Source organism: Antechinus flavipes, chromosome 3 (assembly GCF_016432865.1).
Source record: "Antechinus flavipes isolate AdamAnt ecotype Samford, QLD, Australia chromosome 3, AdamAnt_v2, whole genome shotgun sequence".
NCBI classification, from domain to species: Eukaryota; Metazoa; Chordata; class Mammalia; order Dasyuromorphia; family Dasyuridae; genus Antechinus; species Antechinus flavipes.
This window is the reverse complement of record NC_067400.1, coordinates 319,979,175-320,005,892: the sequence shown is the minus strand read 5'-3', so window position 1 is coordinate 320,005,892 and position 26,718 is coordinate 319,979,175. Positions and strand designations below refer to the sequence as shown.

The 26,718-nt window shown below is 37.4% G+C and overlaps 1 protein-coding gene across 2 annotated transcripts in view; it reads right to left on the bottom strand.

Annotated features, from left to right (window-relative positions):
* Positions 1 to 26,718, bottom strand: part of KALRN (kalirin RhoGEF kinase) — a 927,260-nt gene that overhangs the window by 772,948 nt on the left and 127,594 nt on the right. The window lies entirely within an intron of this gene.

Here is a 26,718-nt window from a genome sequence, read left to right as displayed (position 1 = left end):
CTAGAGGTTAGTGACTATAAGAGAGTTGTTAAGAATCCCCTTTTAATTGGCCAGAGATTCTAGGATTGAAAGAATTCACTCATTCCAGAATTATTAGTTGCAAAATGAAAGTTTATTGTTGGATAGAAATCAGTTTACCAAGAGACTGACTTCTACAATGGCAGATCTATTGGAAAATGGAGTTTTGCACTGAGAGAATGCAGTTCTCAATGGGCAGAAGGTCCTGGCAGCTAAGGGAGCTACAGAGGTCCGTCTGCAAAAGACCTTCATTGAAGGAAGCTGTTATATTGGGTCTCTGTGGGGGCTTGGGACAGCCCAAGCAGGTCAGACCCAGGGGGGTTGGGACAGCCCAGATCTCCTATTGAAATTAACAACACTTCAAAGGGGTCCTTTTTGACCAGGATTTTTAATTGAATGAAAGGCCCTGGAATCTTGGAAAGATAACTTCTCTGGGGAGGATATGTCTTCCCCAGGAATGGTTGAGACTCTGAAAGGGATCACAGATCAATAGGAAATACAGTTTCTTAAAGGGACCACAACCTGCTTCAGTAGTGCTAGTAGTGGTGCTGGTAGTAGTAATAATAGTAATGGTGGTAGTGGTAGTAGTGGTGAGAATGATAGCAGTAATAGTAGTAGTAATGGTGAGAATGGTGGCAGTAATAGTAATAGCAGCAGCAGCAGCAGCGGAGTAGTGGTGGTGGTGGTATGGTGTGGTGGAGGTGGTGATGGGAGTGGTAGTGGTGGTAGTTATTTTTCTGTGGGAATATCTCCAATGCAGATTAGCAGCCCCAATGTTTATTTGTTCAGTAAACAGATTAGGTTGCAAACAGAATAATGCAAAGATCCCAAATCACAAAAGGTCGCTAACCAGTTGTTGGAGCATAGCCATAACTTCCCCACACACATAATAAAGGGAAGTTTTGAGGTAATTATCTAGACAGTCCAAACCAAGAAACACAACACTGCTATTCAGAAGAAAATGAAAAGGAAGAAAAGGCCAGGAATCCAGAGGGACTCACTCCATCTCTGAGTAAAACAGATGCTCTCTGGGGAGGGCTGATGCATTCCCACATTGAGTGGTGAGCTTGCTTCTCACCTTGCCTATAGGGACTCCTCCTGTCCAGGGACAGGGGAATCATTCTATCTCACCTAAGGGCTTATTCTCTGGCTTCTTTCCAAGCCTGCCAATTACAAGCAGTGAGGCAAATTAGAATGAATCCACATTCTCCAGGTCTGAAAGAAACTATACCAAGCCTAATTAGAAATTGAGCAGCCAACAAGCAAAGTGTCTGTTTAGAATGGAAAATAGATTGTCCCTTGCCTTGGGACACTACATCCTGTCAAATGCCTGATCCTCTAGTATGTCAGATCCAGCACAGGGGGAATGGCCAGAAGGAAACGGAAAGCAGACCAGAAGGATGTTTGCCAGTGAGCATAAAGATGATATGAATTTCACATCCTAACAAAATCCCAGAAATAATGATCAGCAATGGGGGTGCACCAATCAGTTGTCATATTTTGCTTTTGCAATTCCCACAATAACTTCTCTCCTTTCCTTTCTCATGCTTCATATAGCCACTGCCTTAGCTCATGCCTCCATGACTTTTGAGCTAGATTACTGCAATGGCCTCCTAATTGGTCTCCATGTCTGAAGTCTCTCCTCATTTGAACCCATTCTCCATACTGCCAAAGAGATTTTCCTTAAGTGAGGATATGACTTCTATTCAATAAACTCCAATGGTTCCCTATCACCTGTAAGATAAATTATAAACCCTTCTGTTACTTTCCACTCAATAAATTCCAATGGACCCATATTGTCTGTAGATAAAATATGAATTCTGTTGTTTGGACCTTAAAGCCCTTGGCAACCTGATCCCGAACTCTCTTTTACAACTCCATTTACATTAGGGCATGGCAGTTTGTCACTTAATGGTCTTGCCAAACTGAACTCTTTGCAAGCCCCTAGACTGGCACTTCTTGTCTTTGCACCACCCTTACAAGGGCACGTCTCCCTCCTCAATTCCCATTTATGGAACTCTCTGCTTCCTTCAAGACTCTTCTCAATTATTACCTTCTACAGGAACCCTTTCTGGTCTAGCAATCTGCTAAAGCTTTTCTCCACAAAGAACAGTATATTGTATTTTTTTGTATTTATTCTGTCAGAACATGTATATATGTATTGATGTATATTTATATATATTGATACATGCATACATGTTGATATGTGTATATGCATTTGTGGGTGTGTAATAACCTATGTATGCATATGAATATGTATTTATATACACTGATGCACATATTTCAATATATGAATATATAAAATGTGTGTATTTATGCATATACTCATGCAATATATATATTTATACATACCAGTATATACCTATATGCATGGATGTATATGCATATAATATATGTGTATACATATTATTGTATCTTTATGCATGTACTATGTATACACATTTGCATGTATTTATATATAACATATGCAATATGTCACATCACATGACTGTGACATGTATTTATACATATCTCTGTGTGCATAATGTATATGTTTATTATGTGTGGTATATGTATTCATAATATATTATATGAATATTTATATTATCGATATATGAAATGTGTCTTTATACATATGTATATGCAATATATGTTTATACATATTCATATGTACCCATATGCATGTATATATATATATATATGCAAACACTGTTGTTTATTTATACATAATCAATATATGCAATATATGTGTTTATACACATCAATACATGTAACATATATTGATATATTAGTATATAAATATATGCATGTAATGTATATACACATTTGTGTGTATTTATATATAACACATGCAATATGTATACTTATACACATCAATATATACAAAATATGTATTTATACATTTCAGTGTATATATGTATATGCATATGATGTATATATATAAGTACATAAATGTTTGATTTATTGTGCTTGTCTAATTATATAGGGAGTTATAAACATTATAATCTCCCTCATAGAATTAGTAAGAAATAGAAACATTTTTATTCTTATGTCTCCAGGCTCCAGGACACAGGCTCTTAATAAATAGTAGGCCCTAACAAATGTTTCATTGATTGAGTGACCTGAGTTTGAGTGACAGCTCTATTGCTTAGTACTTGTATGACCTTGACCACTTTTCTGGGTCTTAGTTTTCTCACTTATAAAATGCAAAGGTTGAATTAGATCATCCCTAGAGTTACTCCTAGCTTGAATCCTATAAAGAACATAGAATTGGATCTCATGGGACCCAGCTGGACATATGGCCATATCATCTTTTCTCAGTTTTAAAACAGGAACAATGACACTAAAATTATTTATCTTATGGGATCATTCATTCATTCTCTTATGAGTAAAATGTAATCTCTTTAAGGGAAAGGATTGTTTCACATTTGATTTCGTGTCCCCTGGCATCTCTAAACAATGTTCTATACATAATAGACATACTAAATTTTTTTAATTAAATTGAACATTGAATAAAGTATACAGTGTGAACAGCCTTATGTTGTAGAGAAAGTGCTATGCAGCTCTTATGGTGCTATATAAATATTACAGGACTAGAATCAGTTAAGTTCAAATATGACCTCAAGACATTTACTAGCTATGTGACCTTGGACAAGTCACTTCACTACTTTTTTCCTAATAATAGCACTGACCTACCAGAATTGTTTTAACAATCAAATGAGATCATAATTGTAAAGAACTTCATATACATATTTATTGAGTACCTAACTATATACATAGCACTATATCAGGCACCATACATAAAAAAGACAAAAAAAGTCCTTACACACAGTAAGTTCTATATAAATATTAGCTATTATTATTAATGTTGTTATAATTCTTGTTTATTATTATTGTTGTTGTTGTTGTTATTAGGCCAGAGGGACAGATCATGTCAGTAGATCCTCCCTGTGGAATATTGCCTTCATTCTCATTGAGCTGTATACTTCTTATTTAGCTGTAGAAATTTCATTAACTCAGGTTTTCCAGGCAGCAGGGGAATTGTGGCCTGTGGATACACATTGTAAGATCTTAATTTTGACAACTGTACGTGAATACAACCATGTTAGATTTTGATGTAAAAGAAAAGCTGCTGACATTTGAAAAATGAAATGAAGGAAATGTATTTGGAATGGGATGAGGAAAGTTCAACTTTCATAACGTATAGGTCCTTATTTCCAGTCCTAAAATAAAAACACAAATCATTTACATTCATTACCATGGCGCCATTGCAGACTGATCACTAATCATCCTTTCAGGTGGCCTAATTTCAGAAACATAACCCACTTTTCCCCCCTTTCACCTGGAAGTGATCTGATTAGCTTAGTGCCTATTTCATTTCCTGGAAAAGAAATTGCAGTCATCTTTCTGCTTAATTTCAATAAGTGATTAGCACAACAACCAAAAAACCATGTCACCTGCAGGCAGAATCTCAGCTCCCACAGTTTTCTCTGGGAGAGAAGCTGCCAAATGCTGACTGTAAAGAGAGATGCGTGTCTGATTTCCAGGTTAATTCCAAGCACTCTCCTGGGCAAACTCCACAGGTTACACAGACAAGCTGAGATAATAGATTTTCATGCTGAAGATTTCCAGACTAGCTCTGACTTTGCTTCCTAAAATTAAATAGTACATAATCTGTGCAAATAAGTATAGGATATCTCCACTTGGATGTCCCATTGCTATTCATAAGTCCAAAATTGAAACCTTGTTCCCCTTGAAACTAAAATCTTTCTCAACAACCCCATTTCTATCTGTGATCCCACTCTATCCCCCAAATCAGTACATCAAGCATTTATTAAATACCTACTATATACAAGACATTGCAGTAGGCTCAGGCAAAGACAAAAAATGAAACATATTCTCTGTCCTTGAAGAGATTACCTTCTACAATGAGATATAGTATGCAAACAGAGTACTAACTACAATTATAACTTAAGGACAGAGAGGACACTAACAATTAAAGGGAATCAGGAAAAGCTTTCCATTTTAAGTGGTACAGAGCTAAGCTAATGATTCTATGTATCCAGCAATGTGGCAGGAATGCAATCCAATCATCAAAGACAGATTGCACAAAGACAAAAGATGAACTTCCAAGTTCTGGAAACATCAACTATGCCAGTTAGGCCTACTGGTCTACTTGCTAATTAAGTCTAGCCATTAAAATAATAATCAAGGGATACATACCATTGGGCCTCAGGAGTTCCCGTGCTTAAAAGAAAACCATAGTGCCATGAATAGAGCATGAATGAAGTCAGGAGGATTTACTAGCCATATAACCTGGACAAATCACTTAACTCTGATTGCTTCCCCCCCTTCAAAAAAAAAAAAAAAGAAGGGAAGGAAGAAAGGGAAGGAAGGAAAGGAGGGAGGGGGAGGAAGAGAGGGAGGAAGAGAGAAGGAGGAAAGGAAAGAGGGAGGGAGGGAGGGAGAGAGAGAGAGGAAGGAAGGAAGGAAGGGAAGAAGGGAAAAAGGAAAGGAGGGAGAGAAGGAGGAGGGAAGGAGGGAAGGAGATTGGGAAGGAGCGAGGGAAGGAAAAAACTAACCCTAGGATTATCCCCAAAACTCTGAGAAGAGATCTGACTTCTAAGCATATGATCTACTAATATAAATGAAAGTGGGGAAGGAGCCCCAGAGAGAATACTAGAGTTATTATTATTATTATTATTAATTATTATAGGGTGGTTAGATGGTACAATGAACAGAGTTCTCAACCTGGAGTTAGGAAAACTCATCTCACTGAGTTCAAATCTGGCCTCAGACACTGACTAGCTGTGTGATCCTGGACAACTCACGAACCTGTTTGCCTCAGTTTCCCCATATGTAAAATGAGCTGGAAAAGAAAATGGTAAATACTCTATTATCTTACCCAAGAAAATTCTAATTGAAATCATGAAATGTCAGACATTACTGAAAAATGATTTAAAACAATGTTATTATAATATTATTCTATATTATTACTGTTAACTCACATTGAAATTTGCTTATGCCTCTCTCATGCTCTTAAGTGTTTTTTCCCTACCACAATTATTTGTCTACATGTCATATTCCTCCAGTAAAGCCAAAGACTAGACCTTATCTCAGCTTCCTATCTTTACCACCCAACTCCAGGGCCTCACACAGTGCCCTGTACATAAGAAATGTATTCATAAATGAGTTCATAAGTGTTCATTGAATTGTTACTGTCACAGAACATCAGAGTTAAAAGTGACTCAGATATTATTTCAGCCAACCTATCACTCAGTGCTAGTATATAATTTCCAGAGCCCATCTTTTTTTTTGTTTAAATGTTTTTGAAAATCGAGACAAGGTTCTTCCCTTTACAGTCTTTTGACTTTTCTTCCATTCATCAGAATTTCTCAAAAGTTTCTCAAATATCTGACTTCTATTTGTACTGATTCTCTCTTCTCTAAAGCTTACTAAATATAAGGGGTGCCTAGATGGTACAATGAATAGAATACCTTGGGGTCAAGAAGACTTATCTTCCAACAAAAGGTCAAGACTTTCAAGGGAACTAATGAAAAAAAAATCAAATGAAGGTGGCCTAGCTGGACCAGATCTAAAACTATATTATAAAGCAATGGTCACCAAAACTATTTGGTATTAGCTAAGAAATAGATTCATCGATCAGTGGAATAGGTTAGGTTCATAGGACAAAATGGTCAATAACTATAATAATGTAGTGTTTGACAAACCCAAAGACCTCAGCTTTTGGGATAAGAATTAATTGTTTGACAAAAACTGTTGGGAAAATTGGAAATTAGTAAGGCAGAAACTAGGCATTGACCCACACTTAACACCATACACCAAGATAAGGTCAAAATGGGTTCATGATCTAGGCATAAAGAATGAGATTATAAATAAATTAGAGAAACATAGGATAGTTTATCTCTCAGACCTGTGGAAGAAGAAGGAATTTATGCCCAAAGAAGAACTAGAGATCATTATGGATCACAAAATAGAAAATGTTGATTATATCAAGTTAAAAAGGTTTTGTACAAACAAAACCAATACAGACAAGATTAGAAGGGAAGCAATAAACTGGGAAAACATTTTTACAGTCAAAGGTTCTGATAAAAGCTTCATTTCTAAAATATATGGAGAATTGACTCTAATTTAAAAGAAATCAAGCCATTCTCCAATTGATAAATGGTCAAAAGATATGAACAGACAATTTTCAGATGATGAAATTGAAACTATTACCACTCATATGAAAGAGTGTTCCAAATCATTATTGATCAGAGAAATGCAAATAACCAGTAGGATGATGTCAGAGAGGCTTGGAGAGACTTATATGAACTGATGCTGAGTGAAATGAGCAGAACCAGGAGATCATTATACACTTCAACAACAATACTATATGATGATCAATTCTGACGGACATGGCTGTCTTCAACAATGAGATGAACCAATCAGTTCCATTTGTTTAGTAATGAAGAGAATCGGCTACACCCAGAGAGAGAACTATGGGAAATGAATAGCATTTCCACTCCTGTTATTGTCCACTTGCATTTTTGTTTTCTTTTTCAGGTTATTTTTACCTTCTTTCTAAATCTGATTTTTTTGTGTGTGCAGCAAGATAACTGTATAAATACATATACATATTTATTTTGTATTTAATTTATACTTTAATATATTTAACATGTATTGGTCATCCTGCCATCTAGGGGAGGAGGTGGGAGAAAGGAGGGGAAAAATTGGAACAAAAGTTTGGCAATTGTCAATGCTGTAAAATTACCCGTGCATATAACTTGTAAATTAAAAGTTCTTTAAAAGTAGATAAATTTAAAAAATAAATACATATACTTATATTACATTTAACATATACTTTGACATATTTAACATGTATTGGTCTACCTGTCATCTAGGGGAGGGGGTAGGAGGCAGGAAGGGAAAAGTTAGAACAGAAGGTTTTGCAAGGTTCAATGCTGAAAAATTACCCATGCATACGTCTTGTAAATAAAAAGCTATAATAAAAAGGGGGAAAAAAGAAGACTCATCTTCCTAACTTCAAATCTGACCCAAATTATTTACTAGCACTTATCATACTTGAGAGAAACCAGTGTGAACTGGGCAAGTCATTTCAGCCTGATTGTCTCAGTGTTTTCATCTGTAAAATGAATTGGGAAAGGAAATGGCAAACCACTCTAGGATCTTTACCAAGAAAATCCCAAATTGTAATGTTCTCTCTAAAATGTAATGTTCTCTGTTGAGGTTTTCTTGGGCCCTCTGGGAGCAGCCTTCATTTCAGTTCAGTAATCACCACAAGTACAGCCAGGTGTTAAAGTCCAAATCCTTTATTGTCTCCTTCAAAGTCTTGTCTCCTTTCCTAGCTTTCTTAGTGGCCTATCTCTCTCCTTGGTCCTAGAGCTTGAGCTCCTGCCACCAGTCCTTTGCCTTCTCTCCGAATCCAAAGGTTTGTGCTTCAGCCTCCAGCCACCACAAAGGTGGATGATGGAATGAATCTGTCTCGGCCTTCGAAAGTTTGCACCTGTCTTCTTTGGCCCTGAGAGCTTCTCCCTTATATGCTCCACACTGAGTATACACCAATCATTATATCACTAAGAAACCATTATAAACTAGATTTAATCATTGTCTCCTCAATTGCACTTAGTATCTTGTTTCAAGTTCTGGCCCATAACATCTCCTTGTAGGATTAGATCAATCATACTGAACCACGCTAAATTAGATAACTATTGTCTCTATCAATTCCACTGACTTAGTAACTTGTAAGAATTCTTTGTTTCAAGTTCAGAGTTCTGGCCCATAACACTAATGAGGTCACAAAGAATTGGACATCACTGAACATCAACAATTAATTCCAAACTTAGCACTTAGCTATTCTGAAATTGTTTCATATATATTAATAGCTAAAATAGTAACATCTTGATAAAGAAGTTTAAAGCATACAAAATGCTTTCCTTACAAAAAACCCTACAATGTGAGTGACATATAAGTTCTTCATTTTGTTGTTGTTTGTCCTTTGTTCTCGAAGAGGAAATTTGTCCTTTGTTCTCAAAGAGAAAGTTTAAAGCATACAAAATGCTTTCCTTACAAAAACCCTACAATGTGGGTAACATATAAGTTCCTCATTTTGTTGTTGTCCTTTGTTCTCGAAGAGGACCATGATATCAGAGAGGTGATGCCATGGGGTGCAAGTGAATTGGATTTAAGTGAGGGAGAGCTTATATATGATGAAACAGAAGGTCAAATATAAAATGGCTTAACCCAAGGTCCACATCAGATATAATATTTTAACATTTTATATCATCCTTTAACCTGGTCTGGCCACATCTCCTTGCCATCTGTGTCTCTTGCTTTGGGAACATTAATCAATACTATCATGGTTTCTGAAAAGGCTCTGGAAAGTTTCACAATGAGTGACTCTTCTGGGCTCTACTTACTGGTTCTTTAACTTGGCAAACCAAAAATTCCTTCTTTAGCCATCACTTCCTTCTATGTATTAGCTCCCCCTACTAGAATATCAAACATCTGAAGGCAAAGATTATCTTGCTTTTGCATCTGTATATTCAATTTAGCACACACACTTTTTTTTTTATTTTCAACTTGTTATTTATATTTAACATTCATTTTCTTAAAATATTGACTTCCAAATTCTCCTTCCTATCTCTACCTCATCCATTATGAAAGCAAGAAATATTTAGTCCCCTTTTTGACATATTATTGTTCAGTCATTTTTTTCCAGGCATTTTTTTCCATTTTTATGACATCATTTGTGATTTTTTTGGCAAAAAATACTGGCATGGTTTGTCATTTCCTTCTTCAGCTCATTTTATAGATGAGGAAACTAAGGTACACAGGGTTAAGGGACTTAACAACTAGTTAGTGTCTGAGATCTGATTTCAACTCAGGAAAATGAGTCTTTCTGACTCAAGTCTAGCACTCTATCCACTGTACCACCTAGCTAGCCTTTCTTGACATAACAAATGCTTAATAAATGTTTTTCATTTATTCATTTGACCACAGGCCTTCTGCTTATAGGTCTATTCCTTTTGCTATACCAGTATAGCTTTACAAAGTACAGCTGCCTCTGTTTTCCACTTAGCAGACAAAGAAAATCTTTGCTAAGGCTTGAACTTTTTGTATGTTCTCCATAGTCATAGGCACAGCAATGGATGGATAGATTCTCAATTTGGATATGGTAAGGACTTGGGGAAAACATCTAATCAACTTCTCTCTCTGTTTAGAAATGAGATAACACAGTAGCAGAACTAGAATTGGAGCACAGGTCCCCTAATTACAACCTCTTCCATCAATCAAAAATATCTTATGCTTGCTATGTGTCCTGCATTGTGCTAAGTGTGGGGAATATAAAGAAAATTTAAAACAACATCTACTGGGGGACATAATATGCAAATAAACATATACAATACAAACACATATATACATGCATATATATATACACATACATACATACACACATACATGCTTAATTATAGCTTTCTTGGGGGAGAAAGGGAAAGGACAGAATAAAAGAATAAAGTAAAAAGTACACAGCAGAGAACAAAAGAAAACCTACAAGAAACCAAAGAAAAGATAGACAGCTCTAAGCATAATGTAATATTATATAGGCTTTCTTAAAATAGAAATATATTGATGTATATTTTGAATCTTCTCATGTTCTGCTGTGTAGGTGGCAATTTTTTTCCTTCTATTTTGTGTTTAACTTTTAAATTAATAAAAGAAAAACTCCCTGAATAAGTAAAATTAAATATTATTTTCTTGTGCACTTATACTTGAGAGAAACCTATGTTTTACTTAACTTGAAAGCAAATTTTTTAGTACTGCCCTGATTAAACATTTGGCTCTTAATAATCTTTTTCTACTGTTTGTCTCTGTCTACCTCCACCTGTCACCCATTCCTTTCTCTGTATGTGTTTCCATTTTCATTTCCTACTTCAGTCTCTCTAGAACTAGTAATGGTTTCTCTTCCAAAAGGAAAAGTGAGGAAGGAGAAAAAAGAATATGACTTCCTTAAGAGCAGACACTGTTTCTTCTTTTTTTTTTTTTTTTTTTTTGTGTCACTAAATACTTAATAGCTGTGGGTAAGTCACTTAATTCCTCCATGTCTCAGTTTATATCTATAAAACAGGGACAATAATAGCACTTACTTACCAGGGTTGTTCGAGAATAAAATCTTTGTAAATCTTAAATTGCTACATAAATACTAGCTATTATTATTATTATTATTAAAACCTAATATGGTGCCTGTTACTTTTGTCCTTTCCTTTTTCCTTTCTTTCTTTTTCACTTTTTTTGAGGCAATTGGGGTCACACACGTAGGAAGCATTAAGTTTCTGAAGCTGGATTTTAATTCATATCGTCTTGACTCCAGGGCCAGTGCTCTATCCAGTGCTCTAGCTGCTCCTCAGTTAAAAAAAAAAAAACTGATTTTCATTGGTACAGACAAGTTGTTGAGGAAATTCCCTCTCCCAACATATATCAGCAATTACTCTATATTTTGTCATCTAAAAGTGTTGTCTGTATAACTGGGATGCTGAATGATCAGTGAACAAACATTTTTTAACTGCCTGCTATATGTTGTACATTTGCTAAGTACTGGAGATAGGACAAAATTGAAACAATTCACATGCACGAAAGGCTCCCTTGCTCAGGATCACTTGGAAATGTCAGAGGTGAGATTTGAGCTGAGTCCTTCCTGACTCAGAAGCCAGTCCACATTCACCATACAAGGCACTAACATCCTAAGGTAGCCATATTCCTAGAGGATAGGGAAAGCTTAAAAAAGGATAGCATCAATATTTGGTGAATTATTGTATTATTTTTTGATATGTTTTAAAAGTAGTAGAAGTGATGATGACAATTAACAGATTAGAGGAAAAACAACTTGATGATACTAAAAAAAATTATGTGGCAATAAAAGTTTTCTTTGCGAAAAATTATTTTCATTATTTTATTTCATATGTGCATATGCATAGTAAACTTGGAACTCTGTTATTTCTTACTGAATATGGGACAAGGAGGGTTTTCTAAAAGCCAATACATACTGAAAAAAAACTGGATATCCCTATGCTATTCCACACTGCTTCTTCTCTGATATATAGTAGGTGCATAATAAATGTTTCTTGAATTATTGAATTGAGATGGGAGAAACTACAGAAAATTCCATTCATGAAAAAGGATTGCCAGGAAGATTCAGACATTCCTGCAAATGAAACCCTTTAATTGAATCAGCTCAGGGGGCATGGAACTGAGTTTTTTGAGGGGTTTTCTTGGGAGCTGGATTACCTCCAGAAGAATGTCCATGAGGTACTGGCAGGCATGAGGAGCCTAATGGGTACAGATAGAGAAAGATTATCCAACCTAGACATGGGAAGCAAGATTGTTTCTAGTCTGGAATATTGGAGCTCCGAGGGGGCTAATAGGAAGGAAGCAATAATTTCCTTCCAACCCCACCCCTGTCCGAGCACAAAACTCCTGGGATTTCTCTAATGCACACACTCACCCACTTACGAGGCACTTACTTAGGCTGGTCTTGTATACAGTGTAAAGACTTGATCTCATCTGTTCACATGTATTTTTTTAATGTTTATTATTCTGAAGTCTGCACCTCCCTAGCACGTTCCCTCCACAGTGAGTCCAGACTATCAGCTCTCAGGAGTTGGGACCAAATCTGCTTTGGAAAACTTCAATCATTCATGTAAATAATAAAGATTTGAAGGGGGCTGGGAGGGAGGAATGGAGGGAACAGATGTGTAAGGCATGGTCCCTTATCCTCGAGCTGCCAGTCTATAAAGCTTTACATATGTGTGTTTGTAGAGGCAGGGAGGGAGAATGAAGGAATGAATGGTAAGGTATTTAAGCTCTTAGTTTATACAAAGCTCTGTGCCAAATACTGGTGATACAAAAAGGAAAACAAGATAGTCTCGGCTATCAAAAAATTCACATACAATCTCTTTTTTTTATTTCATTTTTTATTATGGCTTTATATATACAAACTTATGCATGGGTAATTTTTCAACATTGACCCTTGCAAAAACTTCTGTTCCAAATTTTCCCCTCCTTTCCTCAACCCCTCCCCTAGATGGCAGGTAGTTCCATACGTTAAATATCACATACAATCTCTACAGAAAATAAATATGAAAGATATTCTCCAACCCTTCTTAATCCCAGTGCTTTCCTTCCGTTAGTTATCTCCTATTCTCTCTCTCTCTCTCTCTCTCTCTCTCTCTCTCTCTCTCTTTCTCTCTCTCTCTCTCTCTCTTTCTCTCTCTCTCTCTCTCTGTATGATATATATGTATTATAGATGTATATGTATATGTGTGTGTATATCTATATATGCAACATGAAAACATTATCAGATTGTAAACTTCCTAAGCAGGGACTACCCTTTAGATACATGGCAGGGTAGATAGAGCACTAGGCAAGGAGTCAGGAAGACTTGAGTTCAAATGCTTGTTAGCAGTGTGACCCTAAATAAGTCATTTAATCTTGTTCAATTCAGTTTGTCCTCATCTGTACAATGAGAGTACCTATTTCCCTCTTACACCTCAGGTTAGTGTGGATTAAATGAGATAATTGTAAAGTATTTATCATAATATCTGGAATAAATTAAACACCATATAAATATTATTATTATTGTTATTGTTTTTATTGTTACATGAAGCAAAGCACAATAGAAGCATAAGGGACTTAGATTCAACTCCAACTGGCTGTGTGATCTTGGCATATGTGACTTGATCACTGGGCCTGTTTCCTTATCAGTAAAATAAGAGATTTAAATTAGCCCTTTTGAGTCTTTATATCTATGATCTATAAAGCATATAATGAAATAGCATCACAGAAAGAACGAAGGCAATGTCTCCCCAAGTATGTGGTGAGGAAAGGCTAACATCAAACTCTTGAAGGATGAATATGATTTTAAGAGGAGAGTTTCCCAGGTGGGGAGAGAACACTCCAAGTTGGGGGGGGGGGAGAGCATGAGAACAGGCTATTCTGAGTATCAAAGAGATAATTTTGGCCAGAACAGTGAGTTCCTGTGGGAACAAAATAGGAAGGCAGCATAATACAATGAAAATATATAGGATAAATAGAAGATAACTAATGGAAGGAAAGTATTAGTATTAAGCATGGTTGGGGAAGGCTTTAGGTGAGAATTTAGGTGGAATTTAAAGGAAGTCAGAAGGGCCAATAGCAGGAGCAGAGGAGGCAGAGCATTTCAAGCATGGGAGACAAAGAACGTGCTTGGAGCCAGAGATGGAGTTTAAGCAACAGCAAAGAGGTCAGTGTCGCCTGATTGAAGAGTATGTGGCAAGGAATAAGGTGTAAAAAGACTGGAAAGGTAGGAGAGGATTAGGTTATGAAAAACTTTGAATGCCAGAATATTTTGTATTTGATTCAATAGACAATAGGAAGCCATTGGAATTTATTGAAGATTGGAGTGATATCATCAGACTTGTGCTTCAGGAAAATTACTTTACTGGTTGAATGGAGAATGGATTAGAGAGGTGGGAGGCAGACTCACCAACAGCTCATAGCTATAATCCAGGCAATAATCTAATGAAGATCCACACCAGAGTGGTGGCAATGTGAGAGAAGGGGCAGATTGGAGAGAAGTTGCAAAGGTAAAAGTGACAGACTTTAGCAACAGCTTAGCGATGGAAGGTAAGAGGCAGTGAGGAATCCAGGATGACTCCTAGGTTGTGAGTCTAACGGACTGGGAAGGTGGTTTTGCCCTCTATGGTACTAGGAAAGATAGAGGGAAAGGGTTTAGGGAAAAGATAAGGAGATTAGTTTGGGATATATTAACTTTATACTGGATATCCAGTTTGAAATGTCTAAAAGGCAGTTAAAGAAGCAAGACTGGATGTCATTGGAGAGACTGAAACAGAAAAGATAGATTTGAGAATCATCAGTATAGAAACAGTAATTAAATCTATGATAGCTGATGAGATCACCAAGTAAAATAGGATAGAGGGAGAAGAAGACAGAACCCTGAGGGACAACTATGGTTGGAGAGTAAGATCTGGAAAAGTATCCAGTAAAAAAGACAGAGAAGGAGTGGTCAGATAAGTAGGAGGAGAACCAGAAGAGAGGGTTCCTGAAAACCTGGAGAGAAGGGGGTCTCAAGGAGGAGAGAATGATAAGTGCAGAGGGACAAAATCAAAGGGTGCCGAGGATCCAAAAGAGAATGAAGATGAAGATTCAGCAATCCAATGCTGGATAAGGTCGCAAGTCATATTGTAAAGGGTTAATAAAAGAAAACGAGAATGGAAAGATGAGTGAGTATATGTAGGTAGACAGAGGCATAGACATATATACATGTGTGTATGTATATGTGATTGGTTGTAGAGTTGGACAATCTGGGATTAAGTCCTAGCTTCAATATTTGTGTCTTGTATGGCTTTGGGCATATCTCTGAATCTCAATTTAGCCATCTGAAAAAAGAACATAATGCTTCTTACACTGCCTATCTCATAGGAATTGTTGTGAGCAAAATGCTTCAAAAAATTTAAAGTATGATACAAATATAAGATATTGTTATAAATACGTAAAGAAAAGTGAGATAGGTGGGGGAGGGCAGATTGTAGAATGCCAAGTTAAGGAGTTTGATCCTAAAATGAAAAAAAGAATTCTTGTATAGTTAGGACACTTAATGAGAATGATAGGAAGGAGGAGGAGGGGGAGGAGGAGGGAGAAGAGAAAAGGAAGGAGATGGAGGGGGGAAGATAAGGAGGAGGAGAAAAGAAAGGAGAAGAGAAGGGAAATGGGAAGAACAGAGAGCTGAATTCCTCCATAAGCATTTATAGGGGAGGGAGAAAGAACTTTATTCCCCAGGCTCCTGTTCTCTAACTGCTCCTCCTCCTCCTTTTAGCCAGAGCAACAGCTCACTCTTCTTCCAGACCCATGTTTACATGTCTCCAAGATCAGCGAACATGTCATTCAGAAGCTCTGAACCTCCTCCTTTCTTTGGATATTTAACTAAGTCAGGTCTGTGTTTTAAGCAGGAGGACTTGGAAGAACATATAAGTACATAAAAGAGAATGTGAAGGAGATTTAGATAGGCAATGGGCATAATAAGAACCCTTCTTCTGTGCCCACCATAAAGCAAAAACTCTTGCTTTCCTTCATTGCCACCATTTTTGTCTCTTTCAAGCTACAACTGGTGTTGTGCTCACAGTACTCCATCTCTATCGCTAGTTTTAAGAGAGATTTTTCTGGGTGGTCTCCTCCTAGGAACCGAGTCTTTCCCCATTGGAAGCAACCATTCACGCCTCCTCTCTTAGACTAACAATTCCTCAAGGACATGTCTATGTCAATTCTCATTAGAAGAAACCATCTCTCTCCCATTTTCTAGGCAACTTCCTAAATAAAGGTATTATGTCTCCATCATCTGACATTTCTCCTTAGCTTAGACTGGGAGCTCTTGAAGGGATGGATACAAGGGTACTCATCAAAGAGGATAGATCAATAGACTGAGCAGCCTTTACTTCAAAAAAGTTCAAAGAATGAGAAAAAACACGAGTTTCACCTCAGTGCCTGAAGAAGGCCACACCTGCTCAGATTCTCAAGGGCTTGGGGGTTAGGTTGTAACAGGTGAGGCTAGCCTTTGAGCCCTAAGTCCATCACCCTTCATTGTCAGAGGACCATCTCTACAAAGGGACCTCGGCATTGTTGGGGATCTGGGTTGCATTGGGGGCTGGTGGTATTTTCTGACACATGCTGCCTTAAATTTAGAGCTGAGGAGCTTTTGTGGGAGGAGAAGGAAAGGAAACCAAACTTGTTGCTATGCAACAGGGGTAATTTATTCTTAGCCAGAGAAGGGGAAGCAGCCTGGTACTGGGAGGAGGTGGGCGGGGAAGGGAGGGGGTGGATGGTACAAGGGAGAGGGCTGGGTGGTGGTGGTACACAGTGGGGGAGTACACGGAGGGACATGAGACTCAGCAATAAAAAGATCTCTGCCCCACAGAGTAAGAGTCAAAGAGAACAAAGCAAATTATGCTTCTGAGAGAGAGAGAGATAAGGGAACCCATCATGAAGAAACCCAGGGGACCAGCTGAGACAGCCTTGAAACTCTTGTACCCAGGTCTGGAATTAAACTATAGTCTATTTATGTAGCATTGTAAGCTTTTTAAGGGGCATTTAGGTGGCTCGGTGCATGGAGTGCTGGGCCTGGAGTCAGGAGGAACTAAATTTAAACTTAACATCAAATACTTCCTGGCTGTGTGATCCTGAGCAAGTCATTTGACCTCATTTCCTCACCTGTAAAATGAGGTAGAAAAGAGAATGGCAAAAAAGTATCTTTGCCAAGAAAACCAGAACACAACTTAAATGACTGAACAATTAACAAGCTTTTTAAAGCTCTTTCTTCACAACAACCCTGTGAGGTTAGTAAAGTATTATTGTCTCCATTTTAAAAATAAAGAAACTGAGGCACAGAGAAATTAAGTGACTGACCAATGTCCACATAGCTAGGGTTGATATTGGAATGTGAAGTCAAATCTCCTGCCTCCAGGTCCACCAGATATTCCTTTTGATAGGATTATAGAGCTCCAGCTAGATGGGGTCATTGAGTCTAACCCCCTTTTTATATGAGAAAAATGAGATTCAAAGAGGTTCAAGGAAATAAATTAAGTGCCCAGTAAGTGATTCACTCAAGTGCATACAGGTGGTAAGCAAAAGAGGCAGAGCAAACTAGATGAGGTTATCATGACCAAAGGACATACCTATAGAAGGGTTTTATATACAGAATAAAGAGAGAGGTCTAGCTGAGTAAAGAGATTTCTTCATCTTTTTCATCATCATCCTCTTCCTCCTCACACTGGAAAGCTGCTTCTATTGGAATGGTGCTTTATGGTGGACAAAGTACTTTCACATACATTATCTTGTTTCATCCTCAAAACAACTCTATAAATCGAGTCAAATAGGAGTTATTCATCCCCATTTTATAGATAATGAGAGTAAGGCCCAGAGAAATCTAAATCTAAATCTAAGTGTGAAGAAAGTCCTGAGTCCAAGTGTTCTTGTTCCAAACCCAATGCTCATTCCCCCACACCTTGTTTGTGGTTTGGAGCTAGCTTAAGGAAAGCCTTTTAAACCAGGTAAAATCCAGTGGCATGTATGTAGTAACATTAAAGCACAGAAGAGGGCAATATAAAACCCTCTACTTAATGATTCTAGTTTAAAATTACATATAATGAGGTGACAAGTTATGCTGTTTTGTCATTACCATCTTTATGTGAATTATCTTATTAGGTGGTGAGGGAGTGGAGGTTCTACAATAGGGAGAGAAGAGTGACTGGGAATAAAGGAGTACTACCTTAGAAAAGCAAGGCTAGAATAGGGCAGAGGGTGAGCTCAAAGCAGCCAAGGGTTAGCATGAAGACCCAATTTATGGGAGAAGAATCAGAATGAGAATCAACGAGTAGGAAGAGGAGTTAGAAGAGGACAAAAGTTAACTTCAAAGAAGTAAATCAAACTAATGAAGTCAGGATCCGATTGTGAACTAATAATGTAAAAATCTACACCCTAACGACTCAACCACAGAACAAAAGAAGTAGAGCTGGCAAAGAGACAAGACTGAAAGAAAACCTCTCTCTCAAAGAAAAGTCTAATAAATCAACTGTTAAGTCATTTTTCAGCTGGATCCCCCTCTTCGTAGCGTCATTTGGGATTTTCCTGGCAAAGATAATGGAGTGGTTTGCCATTTCTCCAGCTCATTTTACAGATAAAGAAACTGAGGCAGGCAGGAGTAAGTGACTTGCCCAGGGTCTGAAGTCAAATTTGAATTTACAATGATGAGTCATCCTCACTCAAGGCCCAACACTATCTAGTATCACCTAGTTCCCCAAATAAATTAGCTACCATAAAGCCAGAGGGATGGAAGAAAGACATTACGACAGACTCCTGACAATAAAAGAGAATCAGCCTACTCCTTAACATCCTGCAATCTGTTATCTGTTCCCCATCACTCTATTGGAACTATTTCTCAAAGATCACCAGTATTCAAAATCAGTAGCCTTTTCTCAATCTCTCATCTTCTCAACCATCAGTGATTATCCTGTTCACATTTCAGTAACGTGGATATGGAAGTTGAAATTCAGGAGCTTAAGACATGGATGGACATAGAAGAAATAATATTGCTAATAGAGTTTGGATTTCTAGGATGGGTTTTGGATTGTTAAGGGATGCTCAGTCCCTTGCCTGCTATCCACTGCTCTCACTTTCTATTAGGAGATATTTTCTCCCTTCATTCTTGCTCTTGAGTTGTTCAGAAGCAGGACAGTGGTGAGGGCAGGGTCCTGTTAGGGAGAAATCTAATGCAGAAGCCAAATTCTATTTTTTGTAAATACCTATTATTATTTACTCTCCAACTTTCCACTGATTGTCTCTATTCTTTTAAGGCAGGGGGCTTTAACCTTTCTCTTATCATGGATCCCTTTGGCAGTTCATGGATACCATTTAAGGACTGCTGTAACTAAGACACCAAATTTAGCCAGTATGGGCATCAATTTTTACACAACAAATGGCTCTGTGTGCACAAACAAACACATACACTCTCTCTCTCTCTCTCTCTCTCTCTCTCTCTCTCTCTCTCTCTCTCTCTCTCTCTCTCTCTCTCTTTCTCTTAAAACAAAGTTGGAGTAAATTGAATTTTTTGTCAAACCCTACATTGATTTTCATAATCATTTGGAAATGCTCTCTGATTTCTAATCAATCATCAACGAATCTTGGAAGTACCTAGCACAATACCCAAAACTTACCTGGCACTAAGCAAATTTTTTGTTCATTGTCTGGCACACAAACCTGCCCATAGTAGGCACTCAGTAAATCCATTAACTGAATAATTCCCAATACTTTCATTCATTTCATAGAATCCCTTCTCTCCAGTGATCTCTGACTAGTGGAATGTGTCCTTCACTTTAAGATCTAAGAAAATACAACTAACTCCTGAAGCATCTATTTCCTTTTTGTACAATTCCAATTCTTAGAAATATTTTAAACTATTGGTTCTAACTCTACCTCTTGGCAACTTCCCCCCATGACTATTAATTCTACCTTCTGGGCACAAAGAGAAGTTTGCTCCTTTTTCTAATATTGCAGTCTTTCTAACACTTAAAAATGACTGTTGAGTTCCACCATCCCCTAACTCTTTTCTATTCCAAGTTAAACATTATAGCTATAACTAGGGAGATGAAGACTTGTTCCCAGGTTATCAATTTAGTTGGTGCTAAAAGGATGTGAGATAGTCACTGTTCCTAGGCCTCCATTAGAAAAAGACTAGCCTCAGGCTATATAGTATTGTGCCATTGGTATTGATGATAAGAGAAATGATATGATTTCAGGGCTCAGTGGTATGATTGGACAGAACATCACTGGTCCTTAGGATGAAATGAGATGGTGAACAATGTGAGAGGGAAGATTCTGGACTCTTCCCTCTCACTACTTTCTCCTCTCCATCCTCCCTGTAGTCCATTGTCCACCAGTATACTGTGACCTCAGGAGATCCTATCCCTTCTTGCTTATAGTGGCAACTTGGTTGCTAAATGTAAAGCATTTTGCACTTGAGAGTCAGGGACACAAGTTCAAATTCTACCTTAGATAATGATTAAGTATGTAATTCTAGGCAAGTCACTTAATCTCTATCTGTCTCAGTTTTCTCATATATAAAGTGACAATAATAATATTATATATTTTAATAAAAATATACCTTCCAAGATTGTTGTAAAGATAAAATGAGATTATTTGTAAATCCCTTTGCAAAGTTTAAAACACTATGTAAATACTCATTATTGTTATTATTTTATAGTAGATACAGCAAGATCTGGGATAGAAGATAACAAATAGCTGGGATCTTCTGCTGGTTCACACAAGTATTGAGATTTGGTATTTATGGTTTTACTGGGCAGAATGGATGCCCTCCCAAGTCCATGCTACATACTCTGATAAAACACACACATGCATGCACATTGCACACACACACACACACACACACACACACACACTTAGGTGTGTATATATACACATCTCACTTATGGAAGGGGAAAAATACCCACTAGGTACCCTAATAGGGAGCTGATAGCAGAAGGGATAGAATCCAAAAAAAAAATTGAATAAATTTAGAAAAGCAATAGGACAGAAAATAAATCCCCAGAAATCATCAGCTTTCTATAATTACTAACAGAAGGAATGGCACATTTTCAGTGAAGGTCAGCATAAGTACTGCCCAATAGCACCCAAATTTATTTTTGTGCCTTTTCCCAGGGAGTGGTGTGTGCAGCGCCAGGCAAAATATGCTAGTTAAGGGTGTGGGAAAAATCCTGTTTCTCCAAAATGATGTTTCCCCTTGTTAAGTTACCCTGATTTTATCAATGTCTCTCCCATAATTTGGTACTCAGGAATAAATAGAATATTCTAGACCAAAACAGGTGACAAAAGGACCTTCACCCCCTTAGATCTGAATAGATTCCTTTTCATTCAATTTAAGATTACAAGATGGTGGATCATGTTATTGCTGACCCATAGTTTAGGTTGTAGTCTATTAAAAACTCCCAGATCAAAAGGGAAAAGAAACCATATGTGCAAAAAATGTGTGTAGCAGCTCTTTTTCGTAGTGGCAAGGAACTGGAAATCAGGTGACTGCCCATCAGTTGGGGAATGGCTGAATAAGTTATGGTATGTGAAGGTATGAGAATGGAGTATTATCATCCCATAAGAAATGATGAGCAGGTTGATGTCAAAAAAATCTGGAAAGATTTGCATGAACTGATACTAAGTGAAGTGAGCAGAATCAGGAGATCACTGTACACAGTAACAGCAAGTTTATGTGATGATCAGTTGTGATGGATTTGGCTCTTCTCAACAATGTGGTGATTCAAGGCATTTCTAATAAACTTGAGATGGAAAATGCCATCTGCATCCAGAGAGAGAGCTATTGAGACTGAATGTGGAGCATAGTATTTTCACCTTTTTTTTGGTTTGTTTTCTTTTTCATGTTTTTTTTCTTCTTGTCTGATTTTTCTTGCACAACATGACAAATATGGAAACACAGATTGTTTGCTGTCTTGGGGAAGGGTGAGGGAAGGGAGGGAAGGAGGGAGAAACATTTAGAACACAAAGTTTTACAAGAATGAATGTTGAAATGAGATGATTCAAACCAGTTCCAATTGTTCAGTGATGAAGAGAGTCATCTATCCCCAGAGAGAGGACTGTGGGAACTAAGTATGGTTCACAACATAGCATTTTCACTCTTCTTGTTATTTGCTTGCATTTTATTTTACTTCTCTTTTTTTTCTTATGTGGAATGATAATTGTATAAATATGAATACATATTTTGGATTTAACATATATTTCTACCATGTTTAACATATATTGGACTACTTGCCATTAGGGGAGGGTGTGGGAGAAGGGGGGGAATTGGAACACAGAATTTTGTAAGGGCTAATGTTGAAGAATTGTCCACTGTTTTGAAAAATAAAAAGCTTTAATAAAAATATTTTAAAATAAAATAAGATAATTGTTGATATAAAATAGAAAAGAATGAATGTTGAAAATTATCTTTACATGTATTTGAAAAAATAAAATACTATTGAAAAAATAAAAGTTAAAAAAACCTCCAAGATCTTTCAGAGATGGAATTCCTATCTGGTCAAGCCACTCCTCCCTCCTACTTATACTTGATTTCCATGTATAAAATATTTATTGCTATTAAATTTTATCTAATTAACTCAAAAAATCCTTCTAACTTGTTGAGATTTTGACTCAATTATCTGTAACATCTATCTCTTTTAATTTTTTGTCATTTGGACTCCAATGACCCCTAAGGTCTTTTAATAAGCATGCTATCTATATCCTTAATCAAGTCATTGTCATAAAGCTTAAGAAGAATTTTGTTATTGTTCAATCACTTTAGAAATATCTGACTCTTTATAACTCCATTTGGGGTTTTCTTGGCAAAGATGGTAGAGTGATTTTCTATTTCTTTATCCAATTCATTTTACGGTAAAGAAACTGAGGAAACAGGATTTAATGACTTGCTCAGAGTCACATAACCAGTATCTGATGCCAGATTTAAACTCAGGTTTTCCTGATTCTAGACCAGGTCGTGGAGTCTATTATCTATCCACCACATTACCTCTGGGGGTTTTAACTCTAAATCCACAGACAAACCTTTAAGGAATAAGAGCTGCCTCCTGTCAAGTTGTTTTTCTGATTGTGAGTGTGTGTGTGTGTGTGTGTGTGTGTTCATGTGCTTGTGAATGTAGTTAGAGATAACATGCAAGCTAATTAAATCCCTATGTTTCCATTACTTTGCTTTTGCCCCTTCCAAAACATGATTTGGATGTCCCAGAAGCTGTTTGGAATGCTCCCTCAGCTTGTTCCAGATATTTTTCTCCTGTCACCCCCCAAAAAAAAAATTTTAGACTGAGAATAGTGTCTAGGGGAATGGATCTTACTCTGAGTTCCCATACCAATTGCAGAAGGATGTCATAGAATGTTTAGAAGTAGTCATAGTTTGGTTTTGAAACTCCCAACTCATCAAATAAGAAATCATTTTAAATTCTAAATGAGGACACATTCCTTCATTTAAATCCTTGATACAGATAAGACCTTACCATGAGACAGTGAAAATTGGGAGAACCTGGGTTCAAGCCTGCTGAATCACTGATCTCCTTATATCCATTCACTTAACATTTTAAAATTCCTACTATGTGCAAGGCACTATCAATGTAGTTTGCTAGAAGGGTAGTAATATATGAAAAGTTGTAAAAGTAGGTAGAACAAGTGAAGGGCTTCAAATGACACACAGAGAGTTTCTTTTAAACTGAAGGCAATAGGGAGCCACTGATATTTATTGAGTATTAGAGTGACATGGTCAGACATGCATAAGGAAAATCACTTTGCAATTTTCTAGAGGGTAAACCAGAAAAGGAATCATTTTGAAGCAAGGAAACTATTTGAGGAAAATCTGAGTTTAAATCTGGCACCAGACACTGGTTATATGACTCTGAGTAAGTCATTTGATCCTGTTTCCTCAGTTTCTTTACCATAAAATGAATTGGAGAAAGAAATACAAAATCACTCCATCAAAGGTAATGAGACACTGAACAAAAGTTGTGGCTATATAAATAATAATAAAAGATTGGATTTAAGAGAGCTTGTGGAGATAGAAATGATATGACATGGGGAAAATAAGTGCTGTTTTGGTCCTGTTGAATTCAAGATACCTATGGGACCTTCACTTTGAAATATCTAATGGGTATTAGTTGATGAAGGAATTGGAACTCAGGAGAGAGATGTGGGCTAAATATATAGTTTAGAGAATCATTTGCATAGAAGTGATTATCTAAATTATGGGAAATGATGAGGAGGAAAAAGAAGAGAAAGAAGGAAAAGAAGAAGGGGGTGGGGAAAAGGAAGAAAAAGCAGAAGATAAAGAGGAGGAATGAGAAGAAAAAGAGGAGGAGAAGAAATATCAGTAGAGACAGTAAAACCATTATCTTGTGCTTATATAGGACCACATGGCAGACTTCAGAATGGGGACTTCAGAATAAACATGTAAAGGGATACTGAGACTGAGCATTCAACAACTGATGAGTTGTGGGGAAAGGTAGAGACAAGAAGTCAAACAATAGTATGAAAGGAGAGAAAGAAAATGGTTATGGAGCCTAGAGGTTCCAACTGGAACCTGCTGGAATTTGCAAACACTGACATCTTTCCTCAACCCAGTGTTGAACTTCTGGGCATCTCTGTTTTGGTGCTATTGGCAGCCTCTCTGAAATTTTCTTGCTCTTGTTCTTCCTGGGTTGTGGACAGGAAGCAGCCTATATAATCATGAAGATTCACAGCCCAATGGTAAGAAACAACATCGAAACAAGTATTAAGATGCAACATCCTTAGTCATTATCTGATGGATGTGGAGTAAACCCACCATTTGCTGCTCCTGTACACTGAACACTGGGCTTGGGGGAGGATTCAGTTCAGCACTTTGTTTGCAAATCACACTGGAAGAGTGTTTGCTGTTTTTCTTGTATTTTTCACATTATTTATCCTGCCTTTCTATTTTAAGAAAGTTGATCTTTTAGCACTACAATTTAATGTCATGTGTTTTATACTGGCTAGCCTAGCAGAGATTTAGAGAGGGGGGGAAAGGGAACTCAGAAAAATGTTCTGAATGAGATTAGGGACCTGGATATGACATTGGGCTGTTGTAGACAGATAAGTGCCTAGATTGTCTGACACATAATAGGTACTTAGTAAATGTTCATTGAGTTGGATTGGAGAGAAGTTTCTATATTAGATATTTCAACATCTTGGCTGTGAAACAGACAGATCTGCCTATCTCCACAGATACACACTGATATGAATATACACGTATATATTCAGGCATGGTTTTTCTCCAGGGAAACCCCACGGGATAGAAGAAGTCAATTCCAGGGTCCCTGCCCTATCCCAGGTCTCTGCCCTGTTCTCATTTCTCTGATCCCCATAGCCTAGGGCCAAATACACTACCTTATATCAGATAAATTTAATCTTTTGGCCCCATAAAATGCTTTAGGGAATATGAATTGAGGACCCATCAAAAGACCCTCTATGTCCCTAATCCTTTTCTCCTGGGAGGGCTTCTCTGCCATAAGAGGGAATAACTCTGGAAAGTTACTCTAACTAACCCTTTCAGTTCTCACTTTTCTCCTGTGTTCTCCCGACCTCTCTCCTCGTTCCAGACTTCTAGTACTTATACATATATTGTCTGTTCATCTTTGTTTAGAACTGTTCATCTATTCCTAGTATCTTACATATCCCTCCTCCATTAGACCGAGAGCTCCCTCCAGACCAGGAAGACATCTCCTCCCCTTGTAGAGAATACTCCTCGAAAAGAAGGACTTCATGAGATTAGGGGCATTTTAAAAATGGGAAACCATGACTAAATATCTCCACAAAAAAAGAGAAAAGATATTTCTCTCCTCTTTGTTTCTTTTTCTAGCACCCATCTGCAGTGTATCATTGCAAGGATGAAGGGGGTAGATGAGGGAAGGAGGTGATCATTATCATTGATTGGGTACATTGAGTAACTCAAAGCCAGGTCCAAACAAGTCCCTGGAGAGAAAAAACTTCATAAATGGGAGAAGTATTCGAGTGTAGTAAGGGGGAGCAGAAGGGGAAGGGGCAAGGAGTAACGTATCTGAAAAGCTTATGATCTCAGCACTTTTCTCTGCATTATGATGAGGTATCCCTTTTAATCGACTCCCTTGACAATGATTATTGAGATTTACCATCTTATCTGCTCATCTATCTCTTTGTCCATCTAGCTCGCCGCTGAGATTTCTTCACTCCCCCCACCCTTTTGCCCTGGAAGAGGGTTGCCATGGCAACAGAGTTCTGTTTCACACAGATACTGGAATGGAGATGCCTGGGAGTGTGGAGATAGTTTAGAAGCACCATCTCTTTCCACCTCAGCAGCACATTCCACCCCATTAGTCAGATCTAGCCGACTTAGGAATCCCATAGTCCCAGAGTGGGAAAGAACTTTGGAGTCATCTAGTCTAATCTATACATGAGTAGGAATACCCACTATAGTATCCTTGCCAAGTGGTCATGCATCCTGTCCTTGAACACCTTCCATTATCAGTGAACTCACTAAATAGCTAGGCAACTCATTCTGCTTTTGTTCATCTCTAATTGCTAGAAGTTCTCATTGCTATT